This window comes from Oncorhynchus nerka, linkage group LG13 (genome assembly GCF_034236695.1).
Source record: "Oncorhynchus nerka isolate Pitt River linkage group LG13, Oner_Uvic_2.0, whole genome shotgun sequence".
Classification (NCBI taxonomy): Eukaryota; Metazoa; Chordata; class Actinopteri; order Salmoniformes; family Salmonidae; genus Oncorhynchus; species Oncorhynchus nerka.
Window position 1 is genome coordinate 14200653 of NC_088408.1, and position 13155 is coordinate 14213807.

Genomic DNA, 13155 nt, shown 5'->3' on the forward strand with positions numbered 1-13155 from the left:
GGGTTTGTGGTACATGGCCAAAATGCCCCGGTTAAGGGTCTGTATCCAGGCCCTCTGCATTGTGTCGTGTGTGAGAACAGCCCTTAGCCGGGGCATGTTGGCCATATACCACACTGTCTCCAGGCCTTATTGCGTAATTCTACCTCGCTCCTAACTAGCCATCATTCACTTGGCTACTTGTATATAACAGTACAATGACATAGTATATTTAAGGCATATTCTGTACATTTTACAATATATCATTCTTGTTTATATTACCTTCTTTTTTTATTACTATATTCTCTACTATTTTTCCGTACATTTTTATTTCTGACATAGTATTTGTATTTGTGACTGTTCTAGTTTTACTGCTTGTTTATACTGCTTTGTTGAGGAAGCTCTCAAGTAAGCATTTCATTGCACTGTTTACACTCTATCCTGTGCATATGATGAATGAACTTAAATGAGATTTGATTTACTTCAGCGCCATCTGTTGACTGGTGGAAGCACTATGTTCAGACAGTAATTCATGGATAGATTGATAGGCTGTCTGGCCTCGCTGTGTGTACAGATGCACAGAGGGTAAGAACAGGACAATGTCATTCACTGCAGTCAATTCAGTCATTCAGTTTAGAGTCAATCTGTCTGGACTGAAACAGAGTGACATCTGTTGTCAAAGGTTCAACAGCTAACTAGCAACAGAGAGAAAGCCAAAATCTGTAACTGACTCTTAGCTCTTAACCATAACCTTTACACACCCTTAACCGTGTCCCTAACAATAACCCTAACCCTACTAGCAGATACACTTAGACCTTCAGTCATTGTGCTAACACTAACTAACGTTGACTTACAAAACTACCCATCCTTCATACTGGATACAGTATCCATGAGTTCATCTGACTCTGGGGAAGTAGATAAAGGGCCTCATCGCCTGAGATCTACAGGACGGTAGATCTCCAGGAAGAGGATTGGTCTGAAAACCCACAGGATGGTAGATCTCCAGGAAGAGGGTTGGACTGAAAAACCACAGGATGGTAGATCTCCAGGAAGAGGATTGGTCTGAAAACCCACAGGACGGTAGATCTCCAGGAAGAGGGTTGGTCTGAAAACCCACAGGACATTAGATCTCCAGGAAGAGGATTGATCTGAAAACCCACAGGACGGTAGATCTCCAGGAAGAGTGTCGGACTGATAACCCACAGGACAGTAGATCTCCAGGAAGAGGGTTGGTCTGAAAACCCACAGGACAGTAGATCTCCAGGAAGAGGGTTGGTCTGAAAACCCACAGGACGGTAGATCTCCAGGAAGAGGGTTGGTCTGAAAACCCACAGGACATTAGATCTCCAGGAAGAGGATTGATCTGAAAACCCACAGGACGGTAGATCTCCAGGAAGAGTGTCGGACTGAAAACCCACAGGACAGTAGATCTCCAGGAAGAGGGTTGGTCTGAAAACCCACAGGACAGTAGATCTCCAGGAAGAGGGTTGGTCTGAAAACCCACAGGATGGTAGATCTCCAGGAAGAGGGTTGAACTGAAAACTCACAGGACGGTAGATCTCCAGGAAGATGGTTGAACTGAAAACCCACAGGACGGTAGATCTCCAGGAAGAGGGTTGGTCTGAAAACCCACAGGATGGTAGATCTCCAGGAAGAGGGTTGAACTGAAAACTCACAGGACAGTAGATCTCCAGGAAGAGGTTTGAACTGAAAACCCACAGGACGGTAGATCTCCAGGAAGAGGGTTGAACTGAAAACCCACAGGACGGTAGATCTCCAGGAAGAGGGTTGAACTGAAAACCCACAGGACGGTAGATCTCCAGGAAGAGGGTTGAACTGAAAACCCACAGGATGGTAGATCTCCAGGAAGAGGGTTGAACTGAAAACTCACAGGACGGTAGATCTCCAGGAAGATGGTTGAACTGAAAACCCACAGGACGGTAGATCTCCAGGAAGAGGGTTGAACTGAAAACCCACAGGACGGTAGATCTCCAGGAAGAGGGTTGACTGAAAACCCACAGGACGGTAGATCTCCAGGAAGAGGGTTGAACTGAAAACCCACAGGACGGTAGGTCTCCAGGAAGAGGGTTGAACTGAAAACCCACAGGACGGTAGATCTCCAGGAAGAGGGTTGAACTGAAAACCCACAGGACAGTAGATCTCCAGGAAGAGGGTTGGTCTGAAAACCCACAGGATGGTAGATCTCCAGGAAGAGGGTTGGGCAGCCCTGGTCTATATAGCCCTTTTCCTGCAATGAAGACTCATATATTGAACACACATTCTCTATTATTATGTTATACACAGAGATAATAATCTTTATACTATTATTATGTTATGCAGACATAATATTCTTTATACTATTATTATGATATACAGAGAGATAATATTATTTATACTGTTATTATGTTATACAGAGAGATAATATTCTTTGTACTATTATTATGTTATAGAGATAATATTCCTTATACAATTATTATGATATACAGAGAGATTATATTCTTTATACCTGGTCAAGAGTGGACTTCACTTGACAACCATCTGGGGGACAGAGAAAGAGGAGAGAGGAGAATAAAGTGACCATAGTGCAGTGGTCCCAAACTCTCTACACACAGGCCACCAAAAGTGGCTTGTGGGCCTGATGTGGCTTGTGAGCCGGGAGTTTGAGACCACTACTTATGCAAAACGAATACATACTTTGGTAAAAAATGATATATCATGCATCAATACAGAACACATGGAGTGGAGGCCTCTCATCCCTCTATTGCACAGCAGATGTTGTTTCTCTAATGTTGTCATGCCCCTATTTTCCCACTAGATGGCGAAACTCAACTGGAAAACTGGACATCACCACACTGTAACTAGTGCACAGGGAAGAAAAGTGGTATAAGTGTTGAACGAATACCAGGAAAAGAGTGTACCATGACATTCATTGAGTCTTAATATTTTACAAACAGTGGCCCTAAAAGCACCAAATTCAAAACGAGTTACTTGACCAAGTATAGTATCTAGCCAGGTCACCCTATAAATCAGTATTAGACATCTGAGGACGTTGGGAGATGACGTGGAAACCAGCCACTAGGGGCAACAGTGAGCAATGTTACCTTCAAGTATGAATCAAATCAAATTTTATTTGTCACATACACATGGTTAGCAGATGTTAATGCGAGTGTAGCGAAATGCTTGTGCTTCTAGTTCCGACAATGCAGTAATAACCAACAATTAATCTAACTAACAATTCCAAAACTACTGTCTTATACACAGTGTAAGGGGATAAGGAATATGTACATAAGGATATATGAATGAGTGATGGTACAGAGCAGCATAGGCAAGATACAGTAGATGGTATCGAGTACAGTATATACATATGAGATGAGTATGTAAACAAAGAGTATGTAAACGAAGCGACGGAGGAGAGCGTTGAGGATTGTGGATGAGCATAAGCATAAGCATCTGATTCCAAAGGTTGAGAGTAACATTAACTTAACCATTCGGAGTTAATGCTTAACCTTAAGAATTTGGCGCTAATGCCTGAACTTACATCAAGGTCTCACAGTCTCACGTCAGAATTAGATGTTCATCCATCTTTCTCAAAAGGTCACATTTTGAAGTGTTTAAGATTAAGGTTAGACATTAAATTCTATTTTTTTGTTTAGGGTTGTTTAGGCATTAACTCGGAAATCCTAAGGTTAGGGATTAACTCTGAAAGGTTAATGTAAGGGTTAAGGTTTGGGATAGGCATAAAACAAAAATCTCAATAACATCTTTGCATCGCTGGATTCAAACATGCAACCTTTTGCCCCAGAGGCAGAACGTATCTAGTTGAAGGCAACCGTGCTCACTGTTGCCCCCTGGTGGCCAATTTCCACGTAATCTCCCGATGTCCTCAGATGTGGATGGTCTAATATTGACTTGTATCAAGGGTGACCTGGCTGGAACTTAACCTTAACCTTAAACATTTTGAATTGTGACGTTTGACAACCATGGATGAATGTCTAATTCTGAAGTGAGACTGTGAGACCTGGTAGCAGCAGCTGAGTAATACATTTACTTGAAAGAGTTGGCTCATAAATTACATATGAGATGACGTAGCCACTTAGCAGCGCCTCCAACAGTTAGCTAATCTCTAAGACAAATTCAACTTCACAGCCACATTATACATTATATATCCAGTCATTAAATCTGGCATTTACTTCGCTCTCGACGGGATCCACAAAAATGGTTGTTTATAGTTCAGGCCATGATTACACTATGACGATGAATCACAAGTAGGTAGTTTGGTATTGTGCACCTAGTGTGTGTGTGTGTGTGTGTGTGTGTGTGTGTGTGTGTGTGTGTGTGTGTGTGTGTGTGTGTGGAATGATAAATGCCATGAGTGAATCGTTTAACATGTGAATGTACATGTATATATATATATATATATATATTTTTTTTTAAATTGACCATTCAACCAAATGTATTTATAACAATATGACGTGTGAAAGTCCCATTAATTCAGTTCCAAAAAGTTGCGTTATTGGAATTCACTCCACAATATAATAACCACTGTACTAACAGGATCCCTGCACTGTCGACCACCTGTCAAGGTTATCATGCCTGTGTATACAGGGCCTTCGGAAAGGATTCAGACCTCTTCCCCTTTTCCACATTCTGTTACGTTACAGCCTTATTCTGAAATGGATTCAATCAAATGTTTTTCTCAGCAATCTACGTACAATACCACATAATGACAAAGCAAAAACAGGGTTTTAGAAATGTTTGCAAATGTATTAAAAATAAAAACAGATAAAACAATAAAAACTGTATTTACATAAGTATTCAGACTCTTTGTTATGAGACTCGTAATTGAGCTCAGGTGGATCCTGTTTCCTTTGGTCATCCTTCAGATGTTTCTACAACTGGATTGGAGTTGACCGGTGGAAAATTTGATTGATTGGACATCATTTGGAAAGACAAAATCCTGTCTATTTGGGTCCCACAGTTGACAATGGTATGTCAGAGCAAAAACCAAGTCATGAGGTCGAAGGAATTGTCCGTAGAGCTCCGAGACAGGATTGTGTCGGGGCACAAATCTGTGGAAAGTTACCAGCATTGAAGGTCCCCAAGAACACAGTGGCCTCTATTCTTAAATGAAATAAGTTTAGAACCACCAAGACTCTTCCTAGCGCTGGCCGCCCGGCCAAACTGAGCAATCAGGGGAGGGAGGTGGTCAGGGAGGTGACTAAGAACCCTATGGGCACTCTGACAGAGCTCCAGACTTCCTCTGTGGAGATGGGAGAACCTTCCAGAAGGACAGCCATATCTGCAGCACTCCACCAATCATGCATTTATGGTATAAGGGCCAGATGGAAGCCACTCCTCAGTAAAAGGCACATGACAGCCAACTTGGAGTGCCAAAAGGCCCCTAAAGACTCTCAAACCATAAGAAACAAGCTTCTTTGGTCTGATTAAACCAAGATTGAACTCCTTAGCCTGAATGCCAAGCGTCACATCTGGAGGAAACCTGGCACCATCCCTACGGTGAAGCACAGTGGCGGCAGCATCATGCTGTGGGGATGTTTTTCAGCGTCAGGATCGAGGCAAAGACGAATGGAGCAAAGTACAGAGAGATCCTTGATGAAAACCTGCTCCAGAGCGCTCAGGACCTGAGACTGGGGTGAAAGTTCACCTTCCAACAGGACAATGACCCTAAGCATACAGCCAAGACAATGCAGGAGTGGCTTCGGGACAAGTCTCTGAATGTCCTTGAGTGGCCCAACCAGAGTCCGGACTTGAACCCGATCGAACATCTCTGGAGAGACCTGAAAATAGCTGTGCAGCAACGCTCCCCATGGGCTTCCTGTGTGGGCTTCCTGTGTGGGCTTCCTGTGTGGGCTCAGTGTTTGGGGCCTGCTCCCTAGAGCCTGGGAGCTGGCAGTGTGATAACTCTACTGCCTAAGCATGGTACAGCATAGGCCAGATTTTCACTGACTGCCCTCCCAGGGTCAATAGAGTATGTCTCTCTCAGCCAGGTCAGTATTGACGTCCATCCATGTCTGGGGACGTCGGGAGATGACGTGTAAATCGACCACTAGGGGCAACAGTGAGTGCTGTTACCTTCAATAAGGTTTTGGTTTTGTCTGGGTGATGGGGATAGGGTCTTTTACTCCAGGTTGGTCTCCCTACTTGTCTTTTACTCTAGGTTGGTCTCCCTACTTGTCTTTTACTCCAGGTTGGTCTCTCTACCTGTATTTTACTCCAGGTTGGTCTCTCTACCTGTATTTTACTCCAGGTTGGTCTCTCTACCTGTATTTTACTCTAGGTTGGTCTCCCTACTTGTCTTTTACTCCAGGTTGGTCTCCCTTCCTGTCTTTTACTCTAGGTTGGTCTCTCTCCCTACTTGTCTTTTACTCCAGGTTGGTCTCTCCCTACTTGTCTTTTACTCCAGGTTGGTCTCCCTACTTGTCTTTTACTCCAGGTTGGTCTCCCTACTTGTCTTTTACTCCAGGTTGGTCTCCCTTCCTGTCTTTTACTCTAGGTTGGTCTCTCTCCCTACTTGTCTTTTACTCCAGGTTGGTCTCCCTACTTGTCTTTTACTCTAGGTTGGACTCCCTTCCTGTCTTTTACTCTAGGTTGGTCTCCCTTCCTGTCTTTTACTCCAGGTTGGCCTCTCTCCCTACTTGTCTTTTACTCTAGGTTGGTCTCACTTCCTGTCTTTTACTCCAGGTTGGTCTCTCTCCCTACTTGTCTTTTACTCCAGGTTGGTCTCCCTTCCTGTCTTTTACTCCAGGTTGGCGTCTCTCCCTACTTGTCTTTTACTCCAGGTTGGTCTCCCTTCCTGTCTTTTACTCCAGGTTGGTCTCTCTCCCTACTTGTCTTTTACTCCAGGTTGGTCTCCCTTCCTGTCTTTTACTCCAGGTTGGTCTCTCTCCCTACTTGTCTTTTACTCCAGGTTGGTCTCCCTTCCTGTCTTTTACTCCAGGTTGGCCTCTCTCCCTACTCGTCTTTTACTCTAGGTTGGTCTCCCTTCCTGTCTTTTACTCCAGGTTGGCCTCTCTACCTGTCTTTTACTCCAGGTTGGCCTCTCTCCCTACTTGTCTTTTATTTGAGGTGGAGCCCATATTAATCCTAGTGATACGGTAAATCAAGCTGTATCAAGAAGTCCTCCAGGAACAGAAATTGAGAGAGGAAATGAAAATAATAGCAGCCATTTCGGAGCCGCCAACCTGCTTATGCACAATAGTAATTTAGTCCTTAAACAACAATAATAGATAGAGAAAATAAGAGTGCACTGGAGAATCTCTCTCTCTGACACGTTCTAGCTATCTTCTCTTCAATATGTGTTTCTCTCTCTCTCTCCCTTACTCTATCCATTCTCTCCAACCCATCTGTTTCCCCTGACTCTGTAAGACAGATGGGAAGCCAAGCCTTCTGCCATGTTAGTACACATCAGTCATTAACTGGTTCAGATACATCATAAAGTCGGCGCTCTAGCAATCAATGTAACTACTTTATAAAAATGTATAAAAGGTATACTCCTGGTAATGTCTTACCCTCTTTCTCTCTTGCCCACTTCCTTCCCCCATCCTTTTCTCCACTATATTCCTATCCTCACCCCTCTATTTCTCCACATCCCCTCTCCCATGCTCCCTCCCCAACTCATCTCTCTCTTTATCTCCCCCTCCTCTTCCTCCACTCTCCATCCCTCTAAGGGTAGCCATGCCTTATATTTACCCTCTTAATCTCCCCCTCCTCTTCCTCCACTCTCCATCCCTCTAAGGGTAGCCATGCCTTATATTTACCCTCTTAATCTTCCCCCTCCTCTTCCTCCACTCTCCATCCCTCTAAGGGTAGCTATGCCTCACATTTCCCCTCTTTATCTCCCCCCTCCTCTTCCTACACTCTCCATCCCTCTAAGGGTAGCCTTATATTTACCCTCTTTATCTCCCCCTCCTCTTCCTCCACTCTCCATCCCTCTAAGGGTAGCCATGCCTTATATTTCCTCTCTTTATCTCCACCCTCCTCTTCCTACACTCTCCATCCCTCTAAGGGTAGCCTTATATTTCCCCTCTTTATCTCCCCCCTCCTCTTCCTCCACTCTCCATCCCTCTAAGGGTAGCCATGCCTTATATTTACCCTCTTAATCTTCCCCTACTGCCTCCTGTCTCCCTCCTCCTGCATCTTCCCTCTTTGCTCTTCCCTCCTGCCTCCTCCATCTTCCCTCTTCCCTCTTTGCTCTTCCCTCCTGCCTCCTCCATCTTCCCTCTTCCCTCTTTGATCTTCCCTCCTTCCTCCTGTTTCCTCCCTCCCCCCTCCTCCCTCCTCGCTCATCCCACTCCTCTGCCCACTCTTCCACCACATCTCTCTGGGACATGAGACCTTTTCACACACCCACCTACACCTCCTTGAAGTGTATGTGGGTGGGAGGATATCTGTGTGTGTGTGTCTGTATATGCCTGCATGTATTTAGCTGTGTGTGTGTGTGTGTGTGTGTGTGTGTGTGTGTGTGTGTGTGTGTGTGTGTGTGTGTGTGTGTCTTTGTGGCTGGATAGGGGGATGCACCTTTATTCTGTCTTTGTCCCAGGGAGATACTCTCCAGACCAGACTCTATACAACATTTCTTTATTCTGTCTCTGTCCCCCAGAGAGATAGGCTCCAGATCAGACTCTATACAACATTTCTTTATTCTGTCTTCATCCCCAAGGAGACTCTGTATTGGCCAATTAGATTATTCCTTCTGTCATGAAATAAATAAATTGGTTTCAAATTCAATAATAGGAACCCTGTGAATTTCTGCACTGTTATGAGCCAATTTGAACTCTAGTTGATATACCCCTGTGACAATATATTCATCTTGCTGGAGAGACAAAGACAGCTTGAGAGTTTCTGTGTGTGTACGTGTCTACTTGCTCACTTGAGAGTTTCTGTGTGTGCACGTGTCTGCTTGCTCACTTGAGAGTTTCTGTGTGTGCACGTGTCTGCTTGCTCACTTGAGAGTTTCTGTGTGTGCACGTGTCTGCTTGCTCACTTGAGAGTTTCTGTGTGTGCACGTGTCTGCTTGCTCACTTGAGAGTTTCTGTGTGTGCACGTGTCTGCTTGCTCACTTGAGAGTTTCTGTGTGTGCCCTGTCTCCCCTGTAACCTTCTGTAACTCCCCTGTAACTCCCCTGTAACCTCTCCCCTGTAACTCCCCTGTAACTCCCCTGTAACCTCTCCCCTGTAACTCCCCTGTAACTCCCCTGTAACCTCTCCCCTGTAACTCCCCTGTAACCTCTCCCCTGTAACTCCCCTGTAACCTCTCCCCTGTAACTCCCCTGTAACCTCTCCCCTGTAACTCCCCTGTAACTCCCCTGTAACCTCTCCCCTGTAACTCTCCCCTGTAACTCCCCTGTAACCTCTCCCTGTACCCCTGTAACCTCTCCCCTGTAACTCTCCCCTGTAACCTCTCCCCTGTAACCTCGCCCCTGTAACCTCCCTGTAACTCCCCTGTAACTCCCCTGTAACCTCTCCCTGTAACCTCTCCCCTGTAACTCCCCTGTAACTCCCCTGTAACTCCCCTGTAACCTCTCCCCTGTAACCTCTCCCTGTAACCTCTCCCTGTAACTCCCTCTCCCCTGTAACTCCCTGTAACTCCCCTGTATCTCCCCTGTAACTCCCCTGTAACTCCCCTGTAACTCCCCTCCTCTCCCCTGTAACCTCTCCCTGTAACTCCCCTGTAACCTCTCCCTGTAACCTCCCCTGTAACCTCTCCCCTGTAACCTCTCCCCTGTAACTCTCCCTGTATCTCCCTGTAACCTCTCCCCTGTAACCTCTCCCCTGTAACCTCCTCCCTGTAACCTCTCCCTGTAACTCCCCTGTAACCTCTCCCCTGTAACCTCTCCCCTGTATCTCCCCTGTAACCTCTCCCCTGTATCTCCCCTGTAACCTCTCCCCTGTAACTCCCCTGTAACCTCTCCCCTGTAACTCCCCTGTATCTCCCCTGTAACTCCCCTGTATCTCCCCTGTAACCTCTCCCCTGTAACTCCCCTGTAACCCCCCCTGTAACTCCCCTGTAACCTCTCCCCTGTAACCTCTCCCCTCCCCTGTAACCTCTCCCCTGTAACTCCCCTGTAACTCCCCTGTAACCTCTCCCCTGTAACTCCCCTGTAACTCCCCTGTAACCTCTCCCCTGTAACCTCTCCCCTGTAACCTCTCCCTGTAACTCCCCTGTATCTCCCATGTAACCTCTCCCCTGTATCTCCCCTGTAACTCCCCTGTAACCTCTCCCTGTAACTCCCCTGTAACTCCCCTCTCTCCCCTGTAACCTCTCCCTGTATCTCCCTGTATCTCCCCTGTAACTCCCCTGTATCTCCCCTGTAACCTCTCCCCTGTAACTCCCTGTAACCTCTCCCTGTAACTCCCCTGTATCTCCCCTGTAACCTCTCCCCTGTAACTCCCCTGTAACCTCTCCCTGTAACCTCTCCCTGTAACTCCCCTGTAACTCCCCTGTAACCTCTCCCTGTATCTCCCCTGTATCTCCCCTGTAACTCCCCTGTAACCTCTCCCTGTATCTCCCCTCCCCTGTAACCTCTCCCCTGTAACCTCTCCCCTGTAACCTCTCCCCTGTAACTCCCCTGTAACCTCTCCCTGTAACTCCCCTGTAACCTCTCCTGTAACTCTCCCTGTAACTCCCCTGTAACTCCCCTGTAACCTCTCCCTGTATCTCCTCTCCCCTGTAACCTCTCCCATGTAACCTCTCCCTGTATCTCCCCTGTAACCTCTCCCCTGTAACTCCCCTGTAACCTCTCCCCTGTAACCTCCCCTGTATCTCCCCTGTAACTCCCTGTAACTCCCCTGTAACTCCCCTGTATCTCCCCCTGTAACCTCTCCCCTGTAACTCTCTCCCCTGTAACCTCTCCCTGTATCTCCCCTGTAACCTCTCCCCTGTAACTCCCCTGTAACCTCTCCCCTGTAACTCCCTGTAACTCCCCTGTAACCTCTCCCTGTAACCCCATCTCCCTCCCCTGTAACCTCTCCCCTGTAACTCCTGTAACCTCTCCCCTGTATCTCCTGTAACCCCCTGTATCTCCCCTGTAACCTCTCCCCTGTATCTCCTCTCCCCCTGTAACCTCTCCCCTGTCCCTGTAACTCCCCTGTCTCCCCTGTAACCTCCCCTGTAACCTCTCCCCTGTAACCTCTCCCTGTATCTCCCCTGTATCTCCCCTGTAACTCCCCTGTAACTCCCCTGTAACCTCTCCCCTGTAACTCCCCTGTAACCTCTCCCCTGTAACTCCTGTACCTCTCCCTGTAACCCCCTGTAACCTCTCCCCTGTAACTCCCCTGTATCTCCCCTGTAACTCCCCTGTATCTCCCATGTATCTCCCCTGTAACCTCTCCCATGTAACCTCTCCCCTGTATCTCCCCTGTAACCTCTCCCCTGTAACTCCCCTGTAACTCCCTGTAACCTCTCCCTGTAACCTCTCCCCTGTAACTCCCCTGTAACTCCCTGTATCTCCCCTGTAACCTCTCCCTGTAACTCCCCTGTAACTCCCCTGTATCTCCCCTGTAACTCCCCTGTAACCTCTCCCCTGTAACTCTGTAACCTCTCCCCTGTAACCTCTCCCTGCCTCTCCCCTGTAACCTCTCCCCTGTAACCTCTCCCCTGTAACTCTCTCCTCCCCTGTATCTCCCTGTAACTCCCCTGTAACCTCTCCCTGTAACCTCCCCTGTAACCTCTCCCCTGTAACTCCCCTGTAACTCCCCTGTAACCTCTCCCCTGTAACTCCCCTGTAACCTCTCCCTGTAACTCCCCTGTAACCTCTCCCCCTGTAACGCCCCTGTTTTCCCTGTAACCTCTCCCCTGTAACCTCTCCCCTGTAACCTCTCCCCTGTAACCTCTCCCCTGTAACTCCCCTGTAACTCCCCTGTAACCTCTCCCCTGTAACCTCTCCCCTGTAACCTCTCCTGTAACCTCTCCCCTGTAACTCCTCTGTAACTCCCCTGTAACCTCTCCCCTGTAACTCCCCTGTAACCTCTCCCCTGTAACTCCCTGTATCCCCTGTAACCTCTCCCCTGTAACCTCTCCCCTGTAACTCCCCTGTAACCTCTCCCTGTAACTCCCCTGTAACCTCTCCCCTGTAACTCCCTGTAACCTCTCCCCTGTAACTCCCTGTAACTCCCTGTAACCCTGTAACTCCCTGTAACTCCCTGTAACCTCTCCCTGTAACTCCCCTCCCCCCCTGTAACTCCCCTGTAACCTCTCCCCTGTAACTCCCCTGTAACCTCCCCTGTAACCTCTCCCCTGTATCTCCCTGTAACTCCCCTGTAACCTCTCCCCTGTAACCTCTCCCCTGTAACCTCTCCCCTGTATCTCCCCTGTAACCTCTCCCTGTAACTCCCCTGTAACCTCCCCCTGTAACCTCTCCCCTGTATCTCCCTCTCCCCTCCCCTGTAACTCCCCTGTAACCTCCCCCTGTAACCTCTCCCTGTAACCTCTCCCCTGTAACCTCTCCCCTGTAACCTCTCCCTGTATCTCCCCCTGTAACCTCTCCCCTGTAACTCCCCTGTAACCTCTCCCCTGTAACTCCCCTGTAACCTCTCCCCTGTAACCTCTCCCCTCCCCTGTAACCTCTCCCCTGTAACTCCCCTGTAACCTCTCCCCTGTAACTCCCCTGTAACTCCCCTGTAACCCCTGTAACCTCTCCCTGTAACCTCTCCCCTGTAACCTCTCCCTGTAACTCCCCTGTAACCTCTCCCCTGTAACTCCCTGTATCTCCCCTGTAACCTCTCCCTGTATCTCCCTGTAACTCCCCTGTAACCTCTCCCCTGTAACCTCTCCCCTGTAACTCCCCTGTAACTCCCCTGTAACCTCTCCCTGTAACCTCTCCCTGTATCTCCCCTGTAACTCCCTGTATCTCCCCTGTAACCTCTCCCCTGTAACTCCCTGTATCTCCCCTGTAACCTCTCCCCTGTAACCTCTCCTGTAACTCCCCTGTATCTCCCCTGTAACCTCTCCCCTGTAACTCCCCTGTAACTCCCCCTGTAACCTCTCCTGTAACTCCCCTGTAACTCCCCTCCTCCCCCTGTAACTCCCCTCTCCCCTGTAACCTCTCCCCTGTATCTCCCCTGTAACTCCCTGTAACCTCTCCCTGCAACCTCTCCCCTGTAACTCCCCTGTAACTCCCCTGTAACCTCTCCCTGTAACCTCTCCCCTGTAACCTCTCCC